Raw genomic sequence first — 25,508 nt, 5'->3', positions numbered from 1 at the left:
CATGCTCCCTTACTCATCTAAATGGGGGAGGGGGGGTCTGTATCGCTGGCTACTTTTTAAAATGGATTTCCAACTACTTAAATCCTAAATGATGTTATATTTCTAGTATTTTCATTAGTAACAGGTTGACTCTTTCACTCCCTCTGTCAGAGTGACACAATGGCTGCACTGCTGAGTTGGAACAGTGGATGGTACAAGGTCAGGCAGTGTGTATTGTGATATACATAAAGTACATAGAGGTCATTATGAAGCTGAACCGACTCCTTGGCAACTAAACACAGCAAAAAAGAAACCCCCACAGGGTAAAACAAAGTCTTATAAGGTGTTTCCTACACACAACACACTAAAATGTAGTTAATTAATCATTAATATGTAGAGGGAAGTTATTGCTTTTTAATTGGCTAAAGAAAAATCCCAAATTGGCCCATCCATAGGTAAGATGTATTAAATATGTGGCCAATTATATAGAAGAACCTTATTTTTATAAACTTTTTAAAAATTTAAAATGTACCATTTTTGTTTACATTTTATAATTGTGTACTAGACATTATAGGCTGAGTAAGCTTTCTTTTAATTGGCAAGTTTGAACTTTAAATATTTAATTGGGTTTTCATAATAAATATGACTGATCGTCCATTTTCAAATAGCTGTAAGGAAAGCAAGAAGTCTTTATTACCAGCCAAGTACACTAAATTCATCATTATTTTTCCTTTTTGCCAAAATATGCTCATATATTGGAACATGAATTATGTAACCACAATGCTAAAGGTTCCAAAAAGACAGAAAAAAATGTTGCAAGATCAAAATTGGAATTTACAATATAAAACACAAATGTATAAGTAAACTGTGCCCTTTTCTCAGCACCTGTTATTAAAAAATAAAATAAGACTATTTTCCTCTACTTAAATCCCTCAGTAAGTGAGTCATTCTGAAAATGTTCCACCTCAAAGAGTGTTGAAGCACTAAAATATTTAAAACACTCTTTCATCATTTAGAGATTCCCTTTTTAACTGTTTATACCACATTTTTTGCTAAAGGATAGTTAAATTGAACTCTAACTTTTCCCTGGGATTTTCAGATCATCATTCTATTTGTAGTTTTTCATCTGTCTTATTATTTATAGTTCAATGTAATAGCAACTTCATGAGAAATTAAGTGAAAACAAACCCCACACAAAAGAGAAAGACATTCCAGGAGGTGGGTCGACACGGGCCTGCAAAACTGGTGTCACACATGGCACCACTTGTGAAGACGGCACAGGACTGGGTGTGATTTTGATTTGTTGTACAGAGTCCTTGTGAGGCAAAATCTATTCAAGAGCCCCTACGGACAAGGGAAGACATGTATTAATTAGAAACTTAGTTTGAAATTGTGCACGTGGAAGCTGGACAATTAAGAAAGAAAAAGAATAAAGGCTATATTTGAATTATAGTGTTGGTGAAAAATATTTAATATAACACAGATAGCCAGAAGAAAAAACTTGGAAGAAGTACATTTTGAAACATTCTTAGAAGCAAGAATGGTGACATTTTTTTTTCAAGTACCTTGGACATGTTGTTCGAGGGACCAGTGCCTGGAAAATGAGATGATACAGTGGCACATACATGACAAAGAGGAGGACCCTCGATGAGACCGACGGATAGAGTGGCTGCAGAAATGGACTTCAACATAGCAGAGTGTAAGGACGGGGCAGGACCAGGCAATGTTTGTTCTATGGCACACAGGATCACTAGGCCCCGGACTGACTCAAGCACCTGATAACAACGATAGCTCGAAATTAAACTCTGAGAAATATTATATAGCATCTGTGACAATTACTGGTTGCCTTTTAATTAAGTAATCATAAGTTACCTGACTTACACTGTGAATTAATTCATTTGTCATATTATTTGAAGTATGCAAAAACAGAAGTTAGAATAATAGTGACACTTTAGAATAGTTTGCTTCCATGTTCAAATTGGAAGACACTCTATTTGTCTTTAAAAGAATCAGGGGTTTCATTTTTCTACCCCACTTTTGTTTTTTGTTCAATTAATTGATTCTCTGTTTATGTCCAGGGGAGGAGTCCAGGGGGCTGTAGTATTATCATCACTTGATCAGGATTCTGAGTCCACCTCGTCCGCAGGGCATCTCCTGAGGAAAACCACTGCTGCACTGACTCCCTGCTCATGATGCAAGGCTGCTTTCCCTTCAAGTATTTGGAGGCTGAGAACATAATAATCATTCATTCTGGCTCTAAATATCAATTGTCTAATCTCCTGAAAAAATTGTTCTCTTCGCCTCCAATCTCAGTATTTTCTTCTCACCAGACACTTCAATCCTCGCTCCACAGAGCTATCAGATATTTTAAAAAGTAAAAATAATAACATATACCATATGTACTTGAGTATAAGCTTACCTGAATATCAGTCGAGACACCTAATTTTACGACAAAAATTGCGTAAAATCTGTGCTGAAAAACTCAGCTTATACATGAGTATATACGGTATCCTATATTTTATCAAACTAATGTCTCACCATAAAGTTTTATGGAGTTTATTATTAGAAATATGATTCTAATATATAAGTAACCAGTTAGAATTTGGGGGGAAAGATCTAACTTCTCAAGAATTTCATCTTGGTTGGCTCCTCAAAAACTGCTGATGGGAGCAGCAGTCAAGAGGTGAAACAGTGCACAGCATTAGGTACATCTGCTCCACAAGAGCTCTTTAATTCAGTTCCCCGTGTTGTTGTGACTCCCCAACCATAAAATTATTTGTGTTGCTACCTCATAACTGTAATTTTGTAATTCATAACCATTATCAATCGGGTGACCACGGTGAAAGGGACATTCGACCCCCAAAGGGGTCCCCACCCACAGGTTGAGAACCTCTGCTCTAAGGAAATAAATAGCTCACTGGAGGCGGGACACTTATTGCTTAATCCCTGTGAGACCTTACTGACTATGAGCCTGATGGAGCTACACGAATGCAGCCAGAGCGCTGAGCTGGAGGAGCTGCATGGAGCCCCCTGCCAACTCGGAGATGCTTCGACCACCACTGGATCCACAAGACTTTCCGCTCACTGGCTTGCGATCTTCCTGCAGTTAGCATTATTGCATGGCTGTGTTAGTCAAAAGAGGAATCTATGGACTCGTATTGGACATACGGGCGAATATTGGACTAATGGCCTGGTCTGGGATATTTTCTCAATATTCAATTGCTCTTGTACATAAAGCTCTTTCTTATACACCTATGAGGGTCTATGAATTTCTCTAGTCAACCCGGACTAGTACATTCAGCTCCAAAATACTACTCACCGAGCGTAGCTATCCTCGATCAAGTTTCTGTAGGCAACTCCCTCTGCTAGCAAGCCTCTTTCTTGAAAGAACTCAGCTTTCTTGCTCCATGACTGGGAAGCCCACTGCTCTCTCATATGTTCTTGGTTATGCTCCTTCTGCTGCTGCCCGTTCTTCACTGCTGATTCTTACTGCCTCTTGCTGCCTTTGGTGTGAGAGCTCTCTGCCTCCTGAGCTGAAATTGTCCAGCAGAGGGATCTTTGATCCATAGGATGTACTCCACTCTTGATTCTTCATTGATAACAGTGAGCTCTACTGTTTAGTTAAAACTACACCTGAATTATGAATAGGAATCCATTATCCAGTTACAATGTAGTTTCTAAAATGAAAAATATGAATTTATATTTAAGTAAAGAATATATACCTTAAATACATGGAGGAAATAGAATATGTCTTTAATATAAAACGATGACCACATTAAATCATCGGACATCTGTTTTACAAAATGGGTTTTAGATGCCATCCCTGTAGTGTCATCCTATTTTGCAGGCACAGGCAGAGTAGATTAGGTTATATTGCCCTTGAGAGAATCAGGAAAATCACATTTATTTTTGTAGCTGAAACATTCAAGGCTTAAACATGTGACCTACTTTAGTTGACACAGCTCAAGCAATGTCATTGATAGTCATGTCTTTTACTTAAACATTTGCTTATCAATGAACAAAGATCATAGCCGTGGGTCATTTTTTTCTCCAAAGATAAGACTGTCACATGACATTGGCTGTAGTAATTTTTCCTTCACTGGATGAGTTTAGACCTTTGTGATGTCCTTTGCTGACATATTCAAAATGGGAAGGAAGTCTCTGCTTATAATACATCCTGAAAAGACCAAATTGGTTGGTTTTAAAACCAATTAATCTTAAAGGAGAACACCTGTCTCTTCTTCAATTTTGGAGTGTGATATTTTTTCCATGAATTTAGTTTAAGAAAGAATGCTAATCTGGATAGCCATGATTCATTTCTAGTTTTCTCTTCCTTCCAATTTGAAACAAAAGCTTCCTGTGATTGAGGTTCCTAGAAAAGAAAGATGAGCGATTGTTCACTTGACTGGAGATACTCTCAGTGAAGAGGAACTACTCAAACGCACTTGACAATGACTGACTGACTTCAAGAGGAGGGCCGAGCTGTTTGAAGAGACCCTTGCTCATTTGTGTGTGGCAGCATCTAAGTGACGTAAGCTGTTAGGTGATGACTCCTTCAGTTTTCTGTTATGTTTGCTCGTGAACTAATGACCATTTCGAGCATAGATCTTAACTCCAAATTATTCAAGAAAGATAGTCACTTATCGCCATTGCCTTCACAATTACTTCCACATGAATAATTTCTTATCGCTCTCCTCTTTTCATGCCTAAGCAGCTCAAAAAATTCCTATGCAATAAGTGCATTTCAGATGAATAGTTTTATGTCAGATAGCTGAGAAAAACTGAGGAGTTATTCATAAGATCTTTCTGTATATCAAGTAGAAACAATAATAGCTATTTTCAACAAAATGGAAAAAAATGAGTTCTGAATTCAACCTAAATATTAGGCAAGAACAGATCAAGACAGATTAGAGAGCAACTACTGACTATAATTTTGATTTTCATTCCTTTCAGTTTGTTTGTGACCTTGAGCAAATTATTTGAGCTCATCTCTATTGAAATACAACTAAGAATAAGAAACACAGAATTCCTGGGGAGTACAAATATCTAACCTCAGTGGGTTGGAGATTCGAATCCACTGACGCATGCTTTGGGAGGGAAACTTGGCAATCTTCTGCCCTAAAAAGTATCCATTAAACACTCTGTGGAATATAGTTCTATTTAATACATGAGTCAGAAGGAAGATTTAGCATGTCATAGTGGTTAGAGATAGTGTGTGTGTGTGTGTGTGTGTTTTCACGTGTACACACCTCCATAATTCAAGTTTTGAATATACAAAGAATCACATTTTCCCACCAATAACTATCATTGCAATTGAATTAAATTTTAGCTATTTGTGTAGCTTCTATTATTTCTTAGATGTAGGTCAAAATTCAGAGGAAACTCAAAGAAACAATTACTTAAAAATTATTTGGAAAAAAATATGTCTTCCAAGTAGATTACTGCGCAGCCACCTCGAGTGTCCCATCAAATAGGGTCCCTGCTGCCATCTCTTGTTTCATAGCTGGAGTCTGCCTTTCAGTTCGTGCGAGCTTCTCCTTGGTTCTCTGCTACTTAAGGGAAATGCGTTTCTACATAAGCTGTTACCTTTATGCCGCTCCTGTCTCATCACTCTTGAAACAAATGTCACTGTACCTTTGGAGATGGGGATGAGCTTATAATTAATCATCCAAATTAGGTAACTAACCAAAAGGGAGCCTTGAATATAGAAATAAACAGAGCCATATGCTCTCCTGCTTCCAAAAGTAAAGTTGCTTGACATCAAATTGTGTTGCCTTCCACCTTTATTATGGTAAATAGCCCATCATAGCATTATTGTTTACCCCCATCCCTATCTCATTACGTGGGATCCCTTAGGTCAGGGTCTAAGTCATAATCATTTCATACCCTCATCAAAATTCCTTCACAGTGAGGCTCAACGTAGGTTTTTCACCATAACATATCTGAAGTAGCAACTCTCTAGTGAGCATGTATGCCCCATTCCCAGAATAGTGCTTGATGTCAATGGAAAGGTCGTGTTTTGCCAAATGGGAGGAAAGATCCAAATCAGGAACGGAAGTCACAATACTTATGAGGTCTGAAATGCCTCAAAGCAATTCTAGGGGCAGGGGACTCGAGAACTCTGGCCTAATACAGTAAGAGAATTCAATAAATGTTTATTGAATAGATTAATTAAAGAGATGCTGCAGGTCTCATGGAGCCACGACTTCCCCATCTGACTTCGCAAAGAGGAAACAGAATCAAACTTAGCCTGTTCCTCTGACGCAGGAGAAGGCTCCGTCTTCCATAAACATTCCTTCACTCTCTTTACCAATTCCAATGTCAACTGTCCCTCACAAGGAACTCACTCTGCGCTCCTCTGCGGGGCTTGAACCTTCATTGCAATGGTCATACAGGCATCACAGGACAACATCGTGACGTGGGGCTTATTGCAGTGTATTTGAGGCATGATCAGAGTGCAGTTCTAGATCCTGGCTGCTCTTGGTACTGTTCTTATGGTCAGGCAGCACCTCTTCTCACACATGCCCTCGGGCCCCTCTCTGAAACCCTCAGCCTCACATCCATGCAGCGTCTGGGTCCCTCCCGGCTTGAGCAAGGCTAAAACACACTCTTAGCACTGCCAGTACATGCCCAGAGGCAATGTACCCCATGCCTTTTCCCCAACCCAAAGACTCATGACTCTAGTTGACAGCAGAATTGCCTCTAGGTTTCCAAGACTGTAAATATTTATGGGAGCATGGAATGGCTTTCTCCTGTTGAACAGCTAGTGGGTTCGAACTATAAACCTTGCTGTTAGCAGTCTAAAGCATCACTCTTGACACCCTGAGTTCTGACTCTTTGGTATTTTAATTGGAATCTTTGATTAAATCCATTATCACTGGGAAAGGGCTTTACTGATTCTGCTTTTATCCGTTTTTCTTTCTTTTTCTATTGCCAATCACTGAGTCCCACAACTCTTTTTTTGTATGTATTATTGCTATAGTTTTAACATAATGCTGTTTATTATTTGCAAGGTATGATTTTAATTTTTCTCCTTAGTATGCCTTCAACATTAATCATTCAAATTCTAAAAAAGTAGGAACACGTTTTGGAAGTCAAAAATGAAAGTAAGCATGTTAGCACGGAGCAGTTTGTGCCCCTTCCATGTGACTCAGCAGTGTGATCTTGTGATGGAGTTGTTTTCCCTTTCCTTCAGCATTTCTGAAGTCCAGCTTCCACGGACTTCACTTTTCTCTTCTTGTCAAGTTGACTTGATTTTGCTCTCATGCACCCTCCCCCTTTACTTCCTAAATAACTGGAAATTTCTCAGAAATCCTTGCTTTTCCCCCTTGTTAGGGACCCAATTTAAATGAAATTAGATGTTGCTTTCTCTCTTACAATTATTTGATGGTTTTACATCTTCTGAGAACTTATGCGACTTACATTTACAATGTAAGACAATCAGAATTCTTGTAAGAGTTCTGAGAAGTCAGAATGATATTCAAATGTTTTGAGGCATGATGACTAATGTTCCAAAATTATCAGTTTTTTGGTGCTAAGCAAACCTGGGAGTTAAATAGCTTACAAAGGATATTTTCTAAATTACAGTTCTCAGTATTAAGTTTGAGGTCACATTTCCTTGAAAATTACCAGTGGGTTCAGGCAGGTTAGGTGGAATAAAAGTAAAATAATTTAAACTGATGGTTCGTCTACCCATTAAATATTATAAGTGTCTCTTTGATTCACTGTGAGATTTCAAAGTACTCAATACAGAATGCATAGCACAGAGGTGCTAATAAATGCTACTAAAATAAATTGTTATCTTTTCTCTTTTAATCACTTATAACCAGTTCCCAGTTTAACCAGTTGTCTTGAAGTGGGTTCTGACTCATTATGACCACCTGGTGTTTCTGAGTAGTTTTCAATATCTGTGATCTGTTGCATGAACACTGCCTGGCTAATCTTCTAAGGTTCCTTTGAATGGATTTCCACCCTCAGACTTCTGGATACCAGCAAATTCTGAGCTATATATATATATACCACCTTGGGACTCTCTATAACAATTTATCTTTTTTACAATTCAAGTGATAAACTCATGAAAAGTTTATAGGTTTTAGCCCAAATAATCAAGCTCCTGAGAGGTGGGGGTGGACGCAAGAATAAGCCATAATATATATTATTTTCTAAATTATATTTGGCCACCATGTGTACAAATTCTCAATGCTTTGTGAGTAATTTCATTTTCTGTTTCATGTTCATCTCGCATACCAGGAGCCAATATTATTGTTCTTGTTAGCTATTTTATCTTCACACCCACCTCTTGTGGACCTGCGTTTCAAGTTCAGGACGAGACTACATCAGACCCATCTGTTCTTCCTCATTTCGTATGGAAGGACATAGCCTTCTATTACATTTGACCAGCAGGAGAATAATCATGATCAAATGGTGTTTAGAAAACATAGCTCAATATTTATCACTCACGTTTTTGTTTTCCACCTTGGTGCCTTATGGCCAAATTATTTATAATTTCATTTTCTAAAGCAACTTTTTCCAACACCCACTCGCTTGTCTTGTGTCAATTTGTAATAAAATGTTTTTGTGTGGAAAGGAGACCAAAAAATTCAAAGTAGCTTTAAAAATGCTTCTCAGAGCTGAACTGCACCAAATAACATTCATAACATTAGAAAATATAGTATTTCTACAGTATGTAACTCACCCTTAAATAACAAGTACACATGATCTTAAACCCATAATGCTTCCTTGTACATGTCTCTGTGTGAACATGTGTATAAGTCATTGGTATTGGCCAGATTCCATTAGGTTTCTGGAGTGGGTTATACCTCAGTTTTCTGCTTTGCATATTGAAAGAATTCACACCAAAGCATGTTTTGTGATCCAAGTGGGCTTTTATGAAAGACAGGACAAGTTTCAGGTTTTACAATCTCAAAATGGTACATGCTATTCTGGGAAGCATGCCAGGCCACATGGAAGCTGTGTTGGGGTTCACAGCTGGGCACAAACAACCACGTGAAAAACAGCACCCACACATGCAGAACTGGGGTGGATCCTGGGAGACCAGAAGCCCAAAAACCCTAGAGGCTAAGATCATGTGGGCCCAGACACTAAGAGCATATGAGCCAAGAGACTGTGCCCCCGAGTAGGCCCGCAGCAGGCGCATGGGTGCCCATGCGGGGGAGGAAGACCTTTCCCCCTCCCCCTGCCTCTGACCAGGAGCAGGGTAAGAGAGAGGTGCCTTCCCACAGCAAAGATATTTCAAACCTCTGGCTGGGGAGACATCGTTGATGATACTTATTGACCTCATTGGCTAAATTAAGCCCATCTTGGTGATGCCATAATCCTAGGCCTAATTTGGGTGCCCAGGTTTACCTTCCACCTGATTCAGAGGGCTTGTGTCTGTGCATGCTCAGTTTGGAGGCTTCGTCTGTGTTCAATGATTGTCTGATTTGTTTCCAACCACTTCTAAGGAGGAGTTTGTAGGCATGAAAGGGACAAGCTCCCATCCCTAAATCTAGTTACCCAACACTTCCTGTTAAATGCAACTACACAAATCAAAAAGAAGGTCTTCAACGAGATTGACTGACACAGGGTTTGCATCAGTGAGCTAAGCCTGGGAAAAATCATGCAGATGGCAAAAGACCATGCAATGTCACATTCAGGTGTGTGTGCATTCCTTATGGGTCAGACCTGACTTGATGGCACCTAACATCAACAACAACAACAACAACATAAATCAAGCTATTCTTGCCAGACCATTTCTGGAAAAGTAAACATTGTCCATCTTCACAAGTTTTATTCAGCAAGACTCATATAATGGGTTTAGAATATATGTTATGTTGAATTGTGTGGGGGAAGCCAGCTCCCATCAACTAATAGTGTGTTCAATAGGTGCAATTGTATGGTTAAATATATAAAGATTATAGTAAAGTCATAGAAAATAAGAGAGATGGAAGAGAGAGTAAAATCAAAGAGTCAGACACATTTCATGGTAGCATGCTCACACACAACATGCTACCTGGATGGTCATGATTACAACAGCCAGCTCCGCGGACAGCACGGACAGAGAGAGCAGGAGAGAGAGCATGATGTTTTATTTCTAACCAAAGCTTATATAAATTTGGGGGCATGCAAGCCCTCTGATTACAGATAACAATCTACATCATAGGAAGGAGTTGTAACATAGGCAAGAGAAACAATAGAAGGGGGATTACCTAGGGCTGTACACACAGTAGTAAAAGGAGGGAATAGGGGTACATACATGGCAAGATGGGCAGACCCTAGACTCAATATAGTCACCTAACCCTAGTCATCCTTGAGTGGTCCTGGGCTTGCCTCTGTGCACTCCCTCAAGGGAACACTATCAGAAGGGAGTGGGCCCTACTTAGGGTGAGTCAGACTATACAGTCTGATTGCTCCAGAAGGCTGTGACCCTTAAGGACAACCTCTGACCTACTTTCATTGACCTCCCAGTGTACAGTCATTTACCATGTGTAGCAAGCAGTGTCTTGGGTTTGGCATACATCTGGGGGAGACTACTTGGGGGAAATCTTTTTGTTGCCCTCACAATTGCATGCTATGTGGATTAGGTGCCAATTTAAAAAAAAAGGTAAATTAAAAGAAATTCTTTAACATGCAATCTGTGAAAGGATGTTTTATAAAAATATACATGTAAGTTAATGTTATAATACAGAGCAGAACTGCCCCACAGCATATCCAAGGTTGCCCATCTTTATGGAAGCAGACTGCTACATTTTGTTCACAGAGAAGTGACCGATAGGTTTGAACTACTGACCTTTTGCTTAGTAGCCTCGTCCATTAAAATTGTTCCATAATGGCACCTTATTGAAATACACAGTGTCTCAAAATAAAGCTCTATACTGTTTCTTTAAAAAATAATTTTGCTATTAAGAAAGTATATTACTCTAACATAATATAAATGCTTTCCCGCCATTGTCATCAACTGAATTTAGGCTCAGAGCCACCTTTGGGTTTGTGAGGCTGTAAATCCTGCAGAAGAAATAACTTCATCTTCTTCCCTCAGAACAGCTGGTGGGTTTGAACCAACAACAGCTACCAAGGCTCCTTAATATAAATAGCTATTGTGCCAATACTGCTTCCGGTTCCTGGCGTATACAGCTAAATGCTAGCTTTTCCCAAATGCCTATCATTAAGACTGAAAATATAAAAGGAAAATAGATCTTTCAAAAATGTGAACAATTTGAAGACATAATTCATATGTTTCAGGTGACAGAATTTTAGCACACAGAGGGGAGTTGTCAGATTGTCGTAAGGTGCACTCATTCTATACAATTATATATGTTTACAGTACCATGAAAATGAATGTTGTTAAGTGAATGTGCTATAGAGTTGGTTACAACTCAGAGCAACCCGGTATACAGCAGAGTGCAACACTGCCCAGGCCTGCGCCATCCGCACAGGGGTTTGCTGTGTTCGAGCCCATTGCTGTAGCCCTCCTTTCAACCATCTCCTCGAGGCCCGTCTTCTCCAGAACTGACCCTCTCCGTGTCCAGGCACGAGGTCCTACTCCGCGGCCTGGTTCCTCCTGGCAACATGTCTAAAATTGGGGAGATGGTACTTCATTCTTCCACTTCTGAGGAGCATTCTAGCTGTACCTTTCGCGAAACAGATGTCTTTGTTCTTCTGGCAGCCCATAGTCTATGCACTATTCTTTGGAAATACCATTATTTAAATGCATCCATTCTCCAATCTATTCTATCAATTGTCAGCTGGCACATGCATATGTGAGAACTGAAAATATCATAGCTCATCTTGGGCCAGTAACATCTTTGCTTTTTAATATTAGGCCTTTTGCGGTAGATTTTTCCTCATTGGATTCTTGACTGCTGTTCCCCTGGGCCTTGGTTGTGGATCTAAATAACAAGAACTCCTTGACAGGCAGCCTTAGTATTTTCTCCCTTTACCAGAATGTGACTTAAATGACTAGGTGTTAAAATGTAGTCATCATCCTGGAAAAATATCCATAGCCTTTTATTTCTGTGTGAGTCAATTTGATCTCAATATGTCTAAAGCATTCTGAATCCATCTTTAAAATTATATACATACAGTATATTGACATCCAGTTTTCTGATTCCAGATCTTCTTATACATATATTGACCTAAATCAACTAACTTCACATGCATGCTCTTAGATCTTGAAGGTCTGTCTTCCTGAGACAGCCTCTCACAGCGTCATTGGAATTGGATTGAAGAATGGGATGGAGAAATTCTGACCTAACTGGGAGAAAAGTGTTTCCCTGCCCTTTAAAAAAAAAAAAAAAGACAGTTAATTTCACACACACACACGTGTGCTCACATGTTTGTATATGGAAATATTTAGAAAAGTGTGTGTGTGTGTGTGTATTTAGGAGGCTTGGTGGTGTAGGAGTTACACATTGAGATGTAATGTTTAAGGTCAGTAGTTCAAAACCACCAACTGCGGGAGAAAGACGGGGGGCTTTTACTCCACAAGCCATTACGGTCTTGAAAACTCTCCTGGAGAGTTCTACCCTGTCCTACAGGGTTGCTATGAGTTGACAGCAACTCCAAGGCAGTTAGATTGGTTGGTTTGTTTGTTTGGTATATGTATTTATAGATAGATACACAAAACTTCCCGTAATCTTCATTATCTTGCCTCATTTCAACACACTACAGCCAAAATGCATTTATTTGAACTGTTCCCCTTATTTAAATTAAGTGGAAATGGCATTTAGCTGAGGATGACTCAAATGGTCAAAGGTTTCTCACTGGTTCTTCTGTTTATCTGCTTTCTCTAAAATTCACTAGTTTAAGACCTGATATCAAAAAGTGGTTGAGAGTCATTTCTAGAGAGTAGCTCATGATGAGTCATTTTCAATTTGATATCTGTATCATCACACTTCTTCAATGATATGATTTATTCAGTCCGATCCAAGTTACTCTGTGTGTTTGGAGGAGACTTAACACTTTTTTGCTATTTACCTACAAACCTTGTTCAGGTAATGTTAACATGATTTCCCATTCCATTTTACAAGTCCGTGACACTGGCTGTTTGCTCATCTATCAGCAGGGAAGAGAAGAAAATGTAACATGTTACGTGTTTTTTAGTATGCTAGAATAGCCTTTGAAGCAGAACTTTGAAAACAGAAACACAGCAGGGCAATTCCCTGGCTCTCTACTCCAGGGAAAAAACCCTCTTTGTTGTGACTCCCGGGTCTACAGGTGTCTCTGTGTGCTATTTGCTTCTATGGTTCTAGAAACAAATTTTCACCTGCTGATTCTACTGTGAAGTAATTCTAATATCACTTTTCAAGCATCATAACCCTGTTCCCTGAACACATAATTTTAGCCGTACTTTTATGGCATCAACTCTTTTCAGTTCTATTAAATAAAGCTAAAGAATAGAAATATGACGACAATTTATCCAAGCGCTCCACAGTCTATCAAAATAATATCGTTATCTACTTAACCATTATACTACTTTTGGGAAATAGAGATGTTACCGGGAGGCAGCTCAAGGTTTCAAGCTTCTCCACTCTGGTCCTTGTCCAGCTCCCAAGAGAGATTTCAGGGGAGGGACAAAATTCAGCCCAGCATCAAAGAAAAGGGTTGGACCAAAAGGGTGAGTTTATTAAAGGGATATTATTTTGTGGGAGGAAGTCCAAAAGGGCCCTTCACTGGTCTAAAGGGCTCTACTGTGAATGTGGGGGGGCACTATTCTTGTGCTAATAGCAGATCCATCTGACCCCCTTGCTGCCTCTCTGTAGCACACTTTCTCTCTCCAGGTGTGTGTATTCCTCTGCCCCTGCACCCCAGACTCCATGTGGTGCCCCTGCCTTCAGCCAGGAAACCAAGAGTGTATTCAGTCTTGGTGGGGCTAGAGTGAACATCCTTTCTTTCTCCACCCCGCCTTTTCACCAGCTCTGGTTCCTTCCCCTGTGGAGGAGAAGTGTCCTTTCTGCCTTTCCCCTTCCTCCGTCCTGTAGCGTTCTGTGGGGAGACAGGCCTCCCCTTCTCCTTTTTGTTGGGATTCCTTCCAGATTCCTGCCATCATCACCTCTCTTCCCCTTATCCTCTTCTTACTAGCTAACAAAACTAAGAAAGGTTTCAAAGTACATGAGTGCTTTAAAAATTATTTTTTAACAAACACATTGGACTAAATTCTATATTGTGGGAATTGATAGATTAGTCATTTGGTAGAGATCTTTTAAGGAATCTCATTAATGGTTTCTGCTAGGCATTGGAGAATGAGTTTACATAGGTACCAATTTTAACATTCTCAGTTTTATTGAACTAGCTACAATGTGGAGGTGTCTGCATTTTTTAAAAAATAAAATGTCCTAGAGTGTTAGTATGATCCTTGTTTGTGAAGTGAAGTGTGGCAGTTTTAACATGTATCTCCTTTTATGTCAGTAATGTCTGTTTTCATGAAATATACATTGGGTTCTTACAATGTCTAAAACATTTGCATAGAGCTTAAGATGAAAGAAAAGATATGTAAACTGTAGTTGATGTGCTTCCAACCCTCATTGAGTTTTATATCTGATTTATCTTGTATAAAGTCTTCACTAAATCTGTTTAGGGGGCTCTTCCAAGAAAGGCAGATAAGAGAAGCAGAAAGATGTTCCAGTTATAGGCGTAGCACATGCTAAAACGAGTTTCAAAAATCCCAGAATAATTTGTGATTAACCAAGCTATGTGGAAGGGAAGGAGTGGGTGTTTTGATGCTCAGTCATAGACCTATTTTTGCTACTGGCGCGTACCCATGTAGTGTACAATTTTTGTAGAACACAGTTCTTGTTTCTTATCTCCCTGGATTTGTTTCTCTTGTCTACCCGGACTGACACAGGGACTTCAAGATGTTAGCTGAAAATTCCCATGATCTTTTCATGCCTTTTTTTTCTCACAGATTTCTTATAGCCCCTTAAGCTATACACATTTTTACAACAAAAAATTTTTATTATGCTTATTTCACTCTTTCCATTTGCTTGTAATGTAATATTTAGATTGCTGCAAAAATGAATGGGGCTACATGTGAGCTCAGCTAACATCACAAGCAGCGAGGAGGTAAATGAGCAGCGGCCCAAGGACAATCCTTTGTGGACGAGGGCCGATGTGCCTGGACGCTCCAAACTTTGTGCCAATTTTGACACCACCAGTCTGTCCCATGACACTTTCTTTTTCTCTTCTGGCTTCAATAATTGATTGCAATGGTGACAGCGAGCTCACAGGCAATACTCACAATTATGAGGTCTAGTAGGGAAATGAAAGAGCCTGTATTCCAGCATCAGAAACACGTAGAATACAGTTCTTCAGTCAGTGGAGCCTCCGCTCAGCCATGCCCACACGCACATACCTCTCTTCCGGTTCTCCGCTTCTTGGGCACAGAGTCCTGACTCTCTACCCGGCTCAAGCAAGTGTAGCAAAGCCTTTGAGCTGCACCAAGTATCCAACGAAAGGCACCTTACCTCACCAGCAAACCTCAGCCGGAAGGCACACAGCTCTAGCTTCAAAGGTCTGTTAACCTAGCTCCCCAGACGAAACCCACTTCATTCCACCAGGACGCCTCTTGCCTAGCAGCACTGGGCTTTCTCAGTCTTTTCCTGCCTCTGCATCTTGCCATCTGTCACTGTTTGCTGTCCCATAACTTTCTCTTTCCTGGACGGCGAAGCGTCAACCGAGGGTGCTTGAGTCTAAAGGATATGTTCCACCCCTAGTTCTTCTTTGTCATTGTTTTGAGTTCTCCATGTCTTTTAAGTTGGTTCATTTAAAAATCTAGTTAAAATCTAATTGGATGGCCAACTGACCAATCCCCAGGTTAGGGTTCCATACACCTCATTTGCATGTCCCCACCCCACAAGAATACAATGTGCTTTGTGAATATTCTGAGCTAGCTATCTAATATCTTTGGAGGGGAACAGGCGCCAGACATTTGCACAGTTTTATCTAGACATTTTATAGAAATTACAAACACTTTGGGCTGCCGTCCTCAGGATCCACAGTCCAGAACCACCAGCAGCTCCTCCGGAGAAGCACTGGGCTTTCTGCCCCTTAAACAATTACAGTCTCAGAAACCCGCTAGCATCCCTCTGAGTCAGAAATGATTCAATGGCAGTGAGTTTCTTTTTGTTTTTTCATAGCAAAATTGTTTCATGCAAAAAAATGTTTAAATAAATGTTATAGTCTTTAAGCATTTAATTTTGATGACTAAATTGAATTAGAAGCAAAATTGTAGATTCTACAAATTCATAGATTTTGCTCTTCACGTAATTGTTTCTATAAATAATCTTCATGGAAAACCCCTCCGCTTTTTCTGTCTATCCTTCAAAACAATATATTTTATAATGGATTATCTGTTCAATATCACAAAAGCATTAGGATTGTGAATATGATGGATAATGTTAGTCGTGCAAAGTCACAGTATCCATCTGTGCTTGCTCTGTTCCTGAGTCATACCAAGAAGATTTTTCTTCTCAGCTATCAAGTTTTATCTTGTCTCCATAGGCAAAAAGTAAAATAATAATAATAAGCACTTATTGAACATCTACTATGAGTCACACATATTATTTATGGGACTACCTTTACTTAGCAAATGGATTTCTCAATTAAGTTCCATAGATTTATATAACAGATGTTAAGATGCAAGAGCCAAGAATTCAACAATGTATTTCAGCACCTGATACCAGCCACATAGTAGGCAACTTGATAACTATTGTTCTAATAAATAAATGAGTAATAATAATAATTATAATAATAAATAATTGAGAAAATTAATGGAAGCTCATTCACACTCCCTTTCTCTTTTGCAATTACTTGCTTTGAAGTGTAGCTTTTCACACTCTTTGCACACTCCAGGATCAGCAATGTGCTGTAAATATAGCATTAGATAATTTACAAAAAATATCTACTATAATTTACTTTGAGAAAAAGAAGGGGACTAAAAGATAGACAGGACCAAATAGAGCAGCCATCAGAAGAGCTTACTGATATCACCCTGTCCAGAGCAAATGTGGGTCATTTACCCTAGAAAAGTGTAACTAGTCTTCTCATTCCAAATTAGAGGAAGAAAGAGAAGTTTATTTAGAAGTTACCAGAGAGAAGATCAACAGCATTACAGGCTGTCTTGGTGGTGCCCTGTTTGAAATCAGAATACATAGATAATTTGTATTTTTTACTTTGGAATTTACACTTTGGGAGTCACATTTAGAAATTTTATATTAAATCGCAGTAACCACAGGGAACATCTCTTGACCATGAGCAAGCAAACAGAGCAATAAGGACTCAGGCCAATCTCGGAATACAGTAGTTGACTATATCGAAGGGTCCAATTTTTAATCACTAACAGATAAATAAGAGAAGACTGTATAACATTTATGTGGCCCTCTAGGTGCATTCAACCTGTACGTGTTTGAGAAAGTCGTAAAGATTCCAAAGATTTCATTCAATAAAGTAGCTAACGAAGAGGACATTTTCTGTTGCCATTGTTGTTAGTTCCAACCTGTAGCTACCAATGCTCAACACTGATCAGTCCTGGGCCATCCTCACAATTAGTCCTGTACTGAAATCCAGTGCTGAAGCCACTGTGTCAACCTGTCTTGTTGGTGGCCTTCCTCTTTTTCACTGCGTCTCTGCTTTATCCAGCATGATGCCCCTCTCCAGGAACTAGTGTCTCCTGACAACATGTCCAAAGTACGGAAGAGGAAATCTTGTCACGATTGCCTCTAGAGACCGCTCTGGCCATAAGTCTTTTAAGAAAGATTTGTTTGGCCATTTGGCAGTCCGTGATACTTTCAATACGCTTTGCCAGAACCACAATTCAAGTGCCTCAGTTCTTCTTTGGTCTTCCTTATTCAGTGTCCAACTTTCACGTGCATATGAGGCAATTGAAAACACCATGCAATTGAAAATACCATAGATTGAGTCAGGCTCCACTGAGTCCTCAAAGTAACATTCCTTTCCAGCACGTTAAAAAGGTAGGCAATGCATTTGCCTAACATTGTGTAGCATATGAGCACTTCTCCACTGCTTTCATGAGCATTGATTGTGGGTCCAAGTCAGAGAAACGCCTTGACAGCTTCAACTTTCCTCCATTTATCAGAATGGCCTCTATTAGTGCAGCTGTGAGGGTTTGGTCTTCTTTACAGTGAGTTGTGATCCATATCGAAGGCTATCGTCCTTGATCTTCATCAGCAAGTTCATCAAGTCCTCCTTTTTTCAGCAAAAGAGGTTGTGTCACCTGCATATTGCAGGTTGTTAATAAGCCTTCCCCCAATCCTGATGTTGCCTTCTTCTTCATATAATCGAGCTTGTCTAATTATTTGCTTAGCGCACAAATTGAATAAGTATGTTAAGACGATATACCGTTGACGCCCACCTTTGCTGATGTTAAGCCATACAGTATTCCCTGGTTCTAAGTCCATTAAGTAAAATCACGTAAGTTACACAAAGAAGAGTGAAGAAAATTAAAGAATTAGTCCAAAAGACTAAGGGAGCCCATGAACCCCAGGCTGCACAACCTAAAACCATTAGCCAAATGGTACCGGTTACACCCTCAATCATTCTGAAAGAGATCACCAAAGCAGAGCCTGGCTAGCATGGGAGAAAAATATGAAACAACCTTCAAAATTTAACATAAACATGTATATATATAAATCAGGATTACTGATCTAATACAGGCTGGTGGAACCCCTGAAACCATGTCCCGTAAGACACCCTTGCAGCCTAGAATTGAAGTTGCTCACATGACTCCATTTTTATCCAACAAATGAAAGCCTATAACATGAGCAAAATACCTGTGATGTATGTACTCCTTAGAACGATCAATCATACAAGATCCAAAGGGCAATGTTTGCCCAAAGATCATGCACCGAAGGTAGGAAAGGATGAGGAAAGGATGATAAACACCGGGAGGAAATGGAAAGGATAAGGTTAGACTGTTCTGGTTTAATCAATGCCGGAAAATGAAAATGTATATGAATCGATGAATGCAAAACCAACTTTATCTGTGAACTCAAACCACAATGTAAAAAAAAAGAAACCTGAGAAAAAACAGAAAGGAAAAAGAATAAATATAGATCATTATCACAGTCAATCCTGATCAGAATATTTATTATATTATATTCTAACAAGAAAAGGACCTGAAATATTAGTAATAAAATTAATGGATATGACAGAACCTTTGAATCAGTAGCCAAGCATACCAGCATATTAATATTCTTCATAATCAATTTTGAGGACCAGAAGTACATGACAAAGCACAATTCCATGTTGATCTAATATTCTTAGAATATCCTTCCAAATATATGATGATTAAGACTAAAACCTTCACCTTGTAATTACTTCATTTTTTTTGTTCTTTGATGGAAACAATAAGATGAAAAGGATGTCAAAATGCATAAACAAATCAATAAAACATTTGAAAAGGAAATACTTAGCAAAGGAGTTGTAAGGATAAAGAAAAACTTATTAAACTTTTGTCCCATCTAGTTTTTCTTAGTATTAGCTAGTAACGTCAAAGTTTAAAAATATATATATAATCCTCATATTTTGAATAAATCCAGGTTGCAGGAATTTTTTAAAGAATCATGTTTTAAAAATCTAGAAATTTAAGAAAAGTAAGTTATTTTTGTTATCTCCGGTGCTTTACCTAATCCGGTACAAGAGAAGCATATACAATATACAATATAAGCATATACAATAGAAGCATACAAAACCAAAATATAAACAAATGGCCCAACAACAATGACAGAACGAAGCACAGCAAAACCCCAATCAAAAACAAAGCAAACATATATTTTTTAAAAACCTGGAGCAATTATGCATTGGACCAAAAGGTATATCAATGACAATGTATCACATTTTGGCTATATTGCAACTGTGATAATCTGTCCTTCAATCTACTGTCTGATAACAAGGTATTACTTATTTCTGGTCCATCATCAGAGAGGATTCACCAAAAGCTTAGTCCACATGGGGGACCCTGCACACAGGTTTTGGCCATTCATTGTCTTCTGCAGCTTTCCACAAACCGAGTATTCTGAGTTTATACTCTAATACAATTCTTTCCTCTGGGTTTGAATTTATTATTATAATTTTTGTTCCCCCAGGTTGATATGTTTCTTATGTATAGACTTACCCAGTATCTTACTTAGATGGCTGCTTGTTTTAAGACAAGTCTTTAAGACTCCAGGCTATTCTTTCTGATAGCCAGGTACCATCTTCTTTTTCTACCAGACATTGCTGGAACTCCCATATCCAGTGATAATTCGTAGGGCTAAGTATTGAGTAGGAACATGCTATAAGAATAAATTATTCTTAGATTAAGGCAATTAATTGCAAACCCAAAATATATCCATATATAACATAGCATGTATTTCTCATAATATGACATAAACCAAGAACCAGCATATAGTTTTTCGGCTACCTCATATTTTACTAAGTGCAGTGAAAATCCATCTGACTAATAAAATGAAAAGAGAGTAGGAATCCAGAAAGGAAAAATTGGTATCACTTTGTCAACTTTAAAACTCTTTCCTTTGATGATTACTTTATTCTTGTTTACATCTTCACCTGATAGTTCACTTTATAAATAAAACATGGTTTCATTCAGAGTGGAATTTGAAGACCAACACATCATGCTGTTAAAATGCTACCTTACCCAGTTTCGCATCGTCAAAAAGACCACACCGCCCCGCAGCATTTTTAACAGGGACAGAGTGGTTTTCATGAAGAATGAAACTCTGCATATTGAAGAAGAAGGTTTATCTATTTTCAAAGTATTTTAGGAACTTAGAGCAAGCCACACACATTATTCTTCATGTAATTATAACTTGCTGTCATTGTAAAGGTTGGAAAAGCAAAAAGCAAAATGATAATATTATTAAAAATCTAAGTAGAAAAAAGTGGCATTCGTTTATTAAGTTTTTTTATTGTCTTATCCAGTAGTAAAATAATTGACATCAGCATCTGAAAATGTAGAACAAATAAATAAGACTTACTCTACGTGAGATTGGAAAGGGAGGGCATAAAACATTGGATGTGTTCATATTATTTTACAGAAAAGTAAGTAAATTGAGTAGAAAACTGGTGAAAAATAATGAAGCTGTAGAAACCAATAGGAATTTTATTGTAGTAAAATTGTATTTTCATGTTAAGAAGAAAGGACCTTCATGGTTTCCCAATTCCATGTAGCCAAAATAGTTCTATAAGTATGTGCGGCATTTGAAATAAACATGCTAGGAAAAAAGCATCAAATAAGACATAATTAGTTTCTTAAGTCTTATTTATTTTTTTAAAAAAAACCTTTTTATAGTTTTGACAATGAGAATTTAACTACTTCAAATGTTACTCATGAAAATTCAATTAGACCTTCTCTGATCTTTTATTTATTTATTTATTTTAATGTGGAACCCTTCACGAATTTGCTTGTCATCCTTGGTGAGAGGCTGTGCTAATCTTCTCTGTGTCGTTCCAATATTAGTTTATGTGCTGCTGAAGTGAGTCCTCATTCTTTTAAAAATAGGTAATATGCCCCCTCATACTCCAGATTCCCCTTACCCTGTTTTTTTTCCTCCATAATCCTTAGCAATTCTCACAGACCATAATAGACTTTTTTGTTGCTTTCCTCTTCCCTGGTGTAAGAGGGGTTATTCACTGGGCTGTGAGCTGGAAAGTTAGCAGCTCCTTAACACCAGTTGCTCTGCAGGAGAAAGACAAGGCTTTCCTCTCCCTTAGTAATTCTTCTCACAGTTCCAAAGGGACAGTTCTACCCTGTCTTATGGAGTCTTGATGAGTCAGCATGAACTGCATGGCACAGTTTGTAGGTTTGTTTGTTTCTTCTACCTTCTAAGTCGTAATATTCTAGTTTTTAGCATATAAATTTAACAACATGAAAGTATACAAACTTCCCACCTATCCTTTTAAATCTTGAGCCCTGTAGCATCCTACTGCCTTATTATCCTGTACAGGTTCTTAATCCTTGTACAATTAAGTGTCGAGAATTCAGATTTTTCCTATAATCTGTTATGATCTACATAGTCCAGTGCCTTCATATTCTCAATAAAACAGAGATAAATATGATATTCTCGGCTTCGGACCAAGATCCTTCTGATACTGGCATCCATCCACTCATTAACATCCTATGATAAGCAGATCACGCAATCTTGTTCCATGAAAATGAAGATGACTATAAATACTACTGAAGGTCAGAGTCGACTGCATTTAATATGAACTATCTCTGAATGTGAAGAATGGGAAAATTCTTATTAATGGACACTAAACAGCATAATAATAAAAAAGGAAAAGAATTGAAGTTTCCAATGTTTTTATTCTACTTATATCAATAATTAACATCCATGGAAAAAGCAGTCAAGATATTAAAGGATATATCAGTTGGTACAAAGCTGTCATGAAAGACCTCTTTGAAGTTCTAAAGATCAAGAATGTCTTTTTAATCATCAAGGTATGCTTGATCCCAGCAATGGTCTTTTCATCTATGTGTGAAAGCTGGACAAGGCAAAAGGAAGACAGAAGCAGGATGCAGAACATTGTCTACGTACTATTTTTTGTTATGCTAATTGGCATAGATTTTTTTCTCCTGAATATTGTTTGCCATAAAATCCAAGAAAAATGTTTATGGAAATAATTACTGTGTTTAACTGGAATTTATTATTATTATTTTGTAGTAATTCTTATTGATGTGGGGTGGAGATTTCAGTCTTTTTTTTAAAACAATTTATTAGGGGCTCATACAACTCTTATCACAGTCCATACATATACATACATCAATTGTATAAAGCACATCTGTACATTCTTTGCCCTAATCATTTTCTTTTTTTTCTCCTCTTTTCTTTTTTTTATATTTTATTAGGGACTCATACAACTCTTATCACAATCCATACATATACATACATCAATTGTATAAAGCACATCCATATTCCCTGCCCCAATCATTCTCAAAGCATTTGCTCTCCACTTAAGTAAGCCCTTTGCATCAGGTCCTCTTTTTTTTTACCCCTCCCTCCCCGCTCTCCCCTCCCTCATGTGCCCTTGGTAATTTATCCATCGTTATTTTGTCATATCTTGCCCTATCTGGAGTCTCCCTTTCCTCAGTCTTTTAAAATCTTTTTCAAATGACACACAGTTCTTTCCCCAGGTTCTGTCATCACTTCCCTTATGATTATGTCAGGCTATTTCTGCACTTAAGTCCTTTCTCTGGGGCTTAGATCTCAGTCCATAACCACCGCTGTGGTTTGCTCTGCCATGTACACACCATCCTGTAATTACTAGATTTCACCTCCAAGAAGAATCACACCAATGGCAAATCAATGTCAGCACTTTACTGTCAATAATCCCCATTTCATCCTACCTACTGATTCTGTAAATTCCCAGGGTATACCATATATACTCCAGTATAAGCTGAGCTTTTTCCCGCACATTTTAATGCAATTTTTGTGGTGTTTCCGCACATTTTTGTGCAGCTTTTGTGTTGGCTTGTACTCGAGTATATACCGTATTTACAGGCGCACGGCAACCACTGACAGCAGTCACAGCAACAGGCTGAAATGCATAAAGTATCTGTTTTGAACATTCATGCATTTCCTCAGGACAGAGACATTTAGATTCTAACCAAATGTTTTACTTTCACCTGAAGAGAGTAATAACAATTCAAAGAGTATACCTATAAGTGTAGAATTAGTAAAGCACATGGGCATTTCTTTCTAAATTTCATTGTAATGAGACTTTCTTTGTAAAGTAATAATAAAATATTTCATATGTGGATTGAAAATGTTGCTGGCATGATTATTTACTCCCTGCATGTTCTTAAGCAAGTCGCTTGATCCCTATTGCTTTGGTTTAAGAATGTATGTTTATCATTAAATCTCCATGGTGATATTGATTTGCTAAAAGGAGATAATGTATGTAAAAGAATTGTGTGCTTATTAACATATGCAAAAATTTGAGTTTTTTTCCCATAGTGCTTTCCTTGTCAGCGGTGTTCAACATCACAACAGTTCTGCAGCATTTTTCCTTAGCAGGAAGCAAAATTTTACGGCTACCCGCTGTCTTCTTAAATTGGGCATGACAAAAAATGAGGTTTGAGCAAAACTGCTTTTACAAAAAAATTCACTGTGACCAGAGAACCTTTCCAGCAGACCCCACTGGATGCACTAGCGCATAGCGGGTGGCTCTAAGCTTACCAAGTGGGAAAAATGCATACCATGAAAGTTGTGCCCAGCGGATTTTTCTTGGTTTTTTTTTCTTTACCCCCTCATCCTGTTGGAAAAGGTAAACTGATGCTGATAGATTTGCTCGATGTAACATTGCCACAAACTTATGATTTGTAAAAACTGGAATATCTGTGAAGCATAACAAAATGAGGCGTGTGTACATAGTGTTGGAATCGTTTTTTATGTATTGGGGAACCAGAAAGTCCTAGGACTTGCTTTATTGTGAGATTTTGTGGAAGTACGGAATGAAACCTGCAATATTTCTGAGGTATGCATGTGTATTAAAGAACAGACTGCTCAAGGTGTACAATGGGTGTCTTATTCCTTTTATAATATGATTTTAATGTTCTACTGAAGCATACATTTTTAATATACATGTTTAGTTGTTGTTGAGACTCTAAACAACAAAACATACAGACATACATACATACTAACAGTTCATTAGTTTCTACATGTACCACTCAGCAACTTCTACTAGATTTTCCTAGTTGTACGCCCACATTCACCCTCATCTTCTGAGTTTTTCTTCCTTCATCAACATAAATTCACTGACTTTCAAGATGTCAAGCTAATCTTTTGAGTTGCTGTTGCCATTTGATTCCATGTAGATAGTAATTAAAAATGCAATGCTCCTCCATGATACTCACCTTCCTGACATTATTGCTGAAGACAAAGTGGGTGCTAAGCAAATGCGGTGAAGAAATCTGATGGTGCTGGCTATCAAAAGATATAGTATCTGGGGTCTTAAAGGCTTGAAGATAACAAGTGTCCATCTAGCTCAGAAGCAACAAAGCCCACATGGAAGAAACACACCAGCCTATGTAATCACTAGGTGTTTCTAGGATCAGGTACCACACATCAAAGACCCAGAACAAAAAAATCATATCATCATGAATGAGGGTGAGTGTGGAGTGGAGACTCAAAATTCATCTGTAGGCAAATGGACATCCCCTTACAGAAGGGTTGTGGGAAGGAGACAAGCCAGTCAGGGTGGGGCATAGCACTGATGAAACATACAACTTCCCTCTAGTTCTTTAGTGCTTCCCCCCCACCACTATCATGACCCCAATTCTACCTTAAAAATCTTACTAGACCAGAGAATGTACACAGGTACAGATCAGAGCTGGAAACACAGGGAATCCAGGACAGATAAACCCTTCAAGGCCAATATTGAGAGCAGCCATACCAGGAGGAGAAGGGGAAGTGGGTTGATATAGGGATAACTGATTACAATGATCTACATATAACCACCTCCCAGGGGGATGAAGAACAGAAAAGTGGGTGTAGAGAGACATTGGTCAGTGTAAG

At 38.4% G+C, this 25,508-nt stretch overlaps 1 protein-coding gene and 1 non-coding gene across 9 annotated transcripts in view; one reads left to right on the top strand and one right to left on the bottom strand.

Annotated features, from left to right (window-relative positions):
• The window catches only part of ADGRL3 (adhesion G protein-coupled receptor L3), a 1,168,212-nt gene that overhangs the window by 625,314 nt on the left and 517,390 nt on the right, over positions 1-25,508 (top strand). The window lies entirely within an intron of this gene.
• LOC142444023 (U6 spliceosomal RNA) lies at positions 21,369-21,475 on the bottom strand. Its single transcript, XR_012783714.1, has one exon. It is a non-coding gene; the product is annotated as a U6 spliceosomal RNA (small nuclear RNA).

This window comes from Tenrec ecaudatus, chromosome 3 (assembly GCF_050624435.1).
Source record: "Tenrec ecaudatus isolate mTenEca1 chromosome 3, mTenEca1.hap1, whole genome shotgun sequence".
Classification (NCBI taxonomy): Eukaryota; Metazoa; Chordata; class Mammalia; order Afrosoricida; family Tenrecidae; genus Tenrec; species Tenrec ecaudatus.
This window is presented reverse-complemented; position numbering and strand designations above follow the sequence as displayed.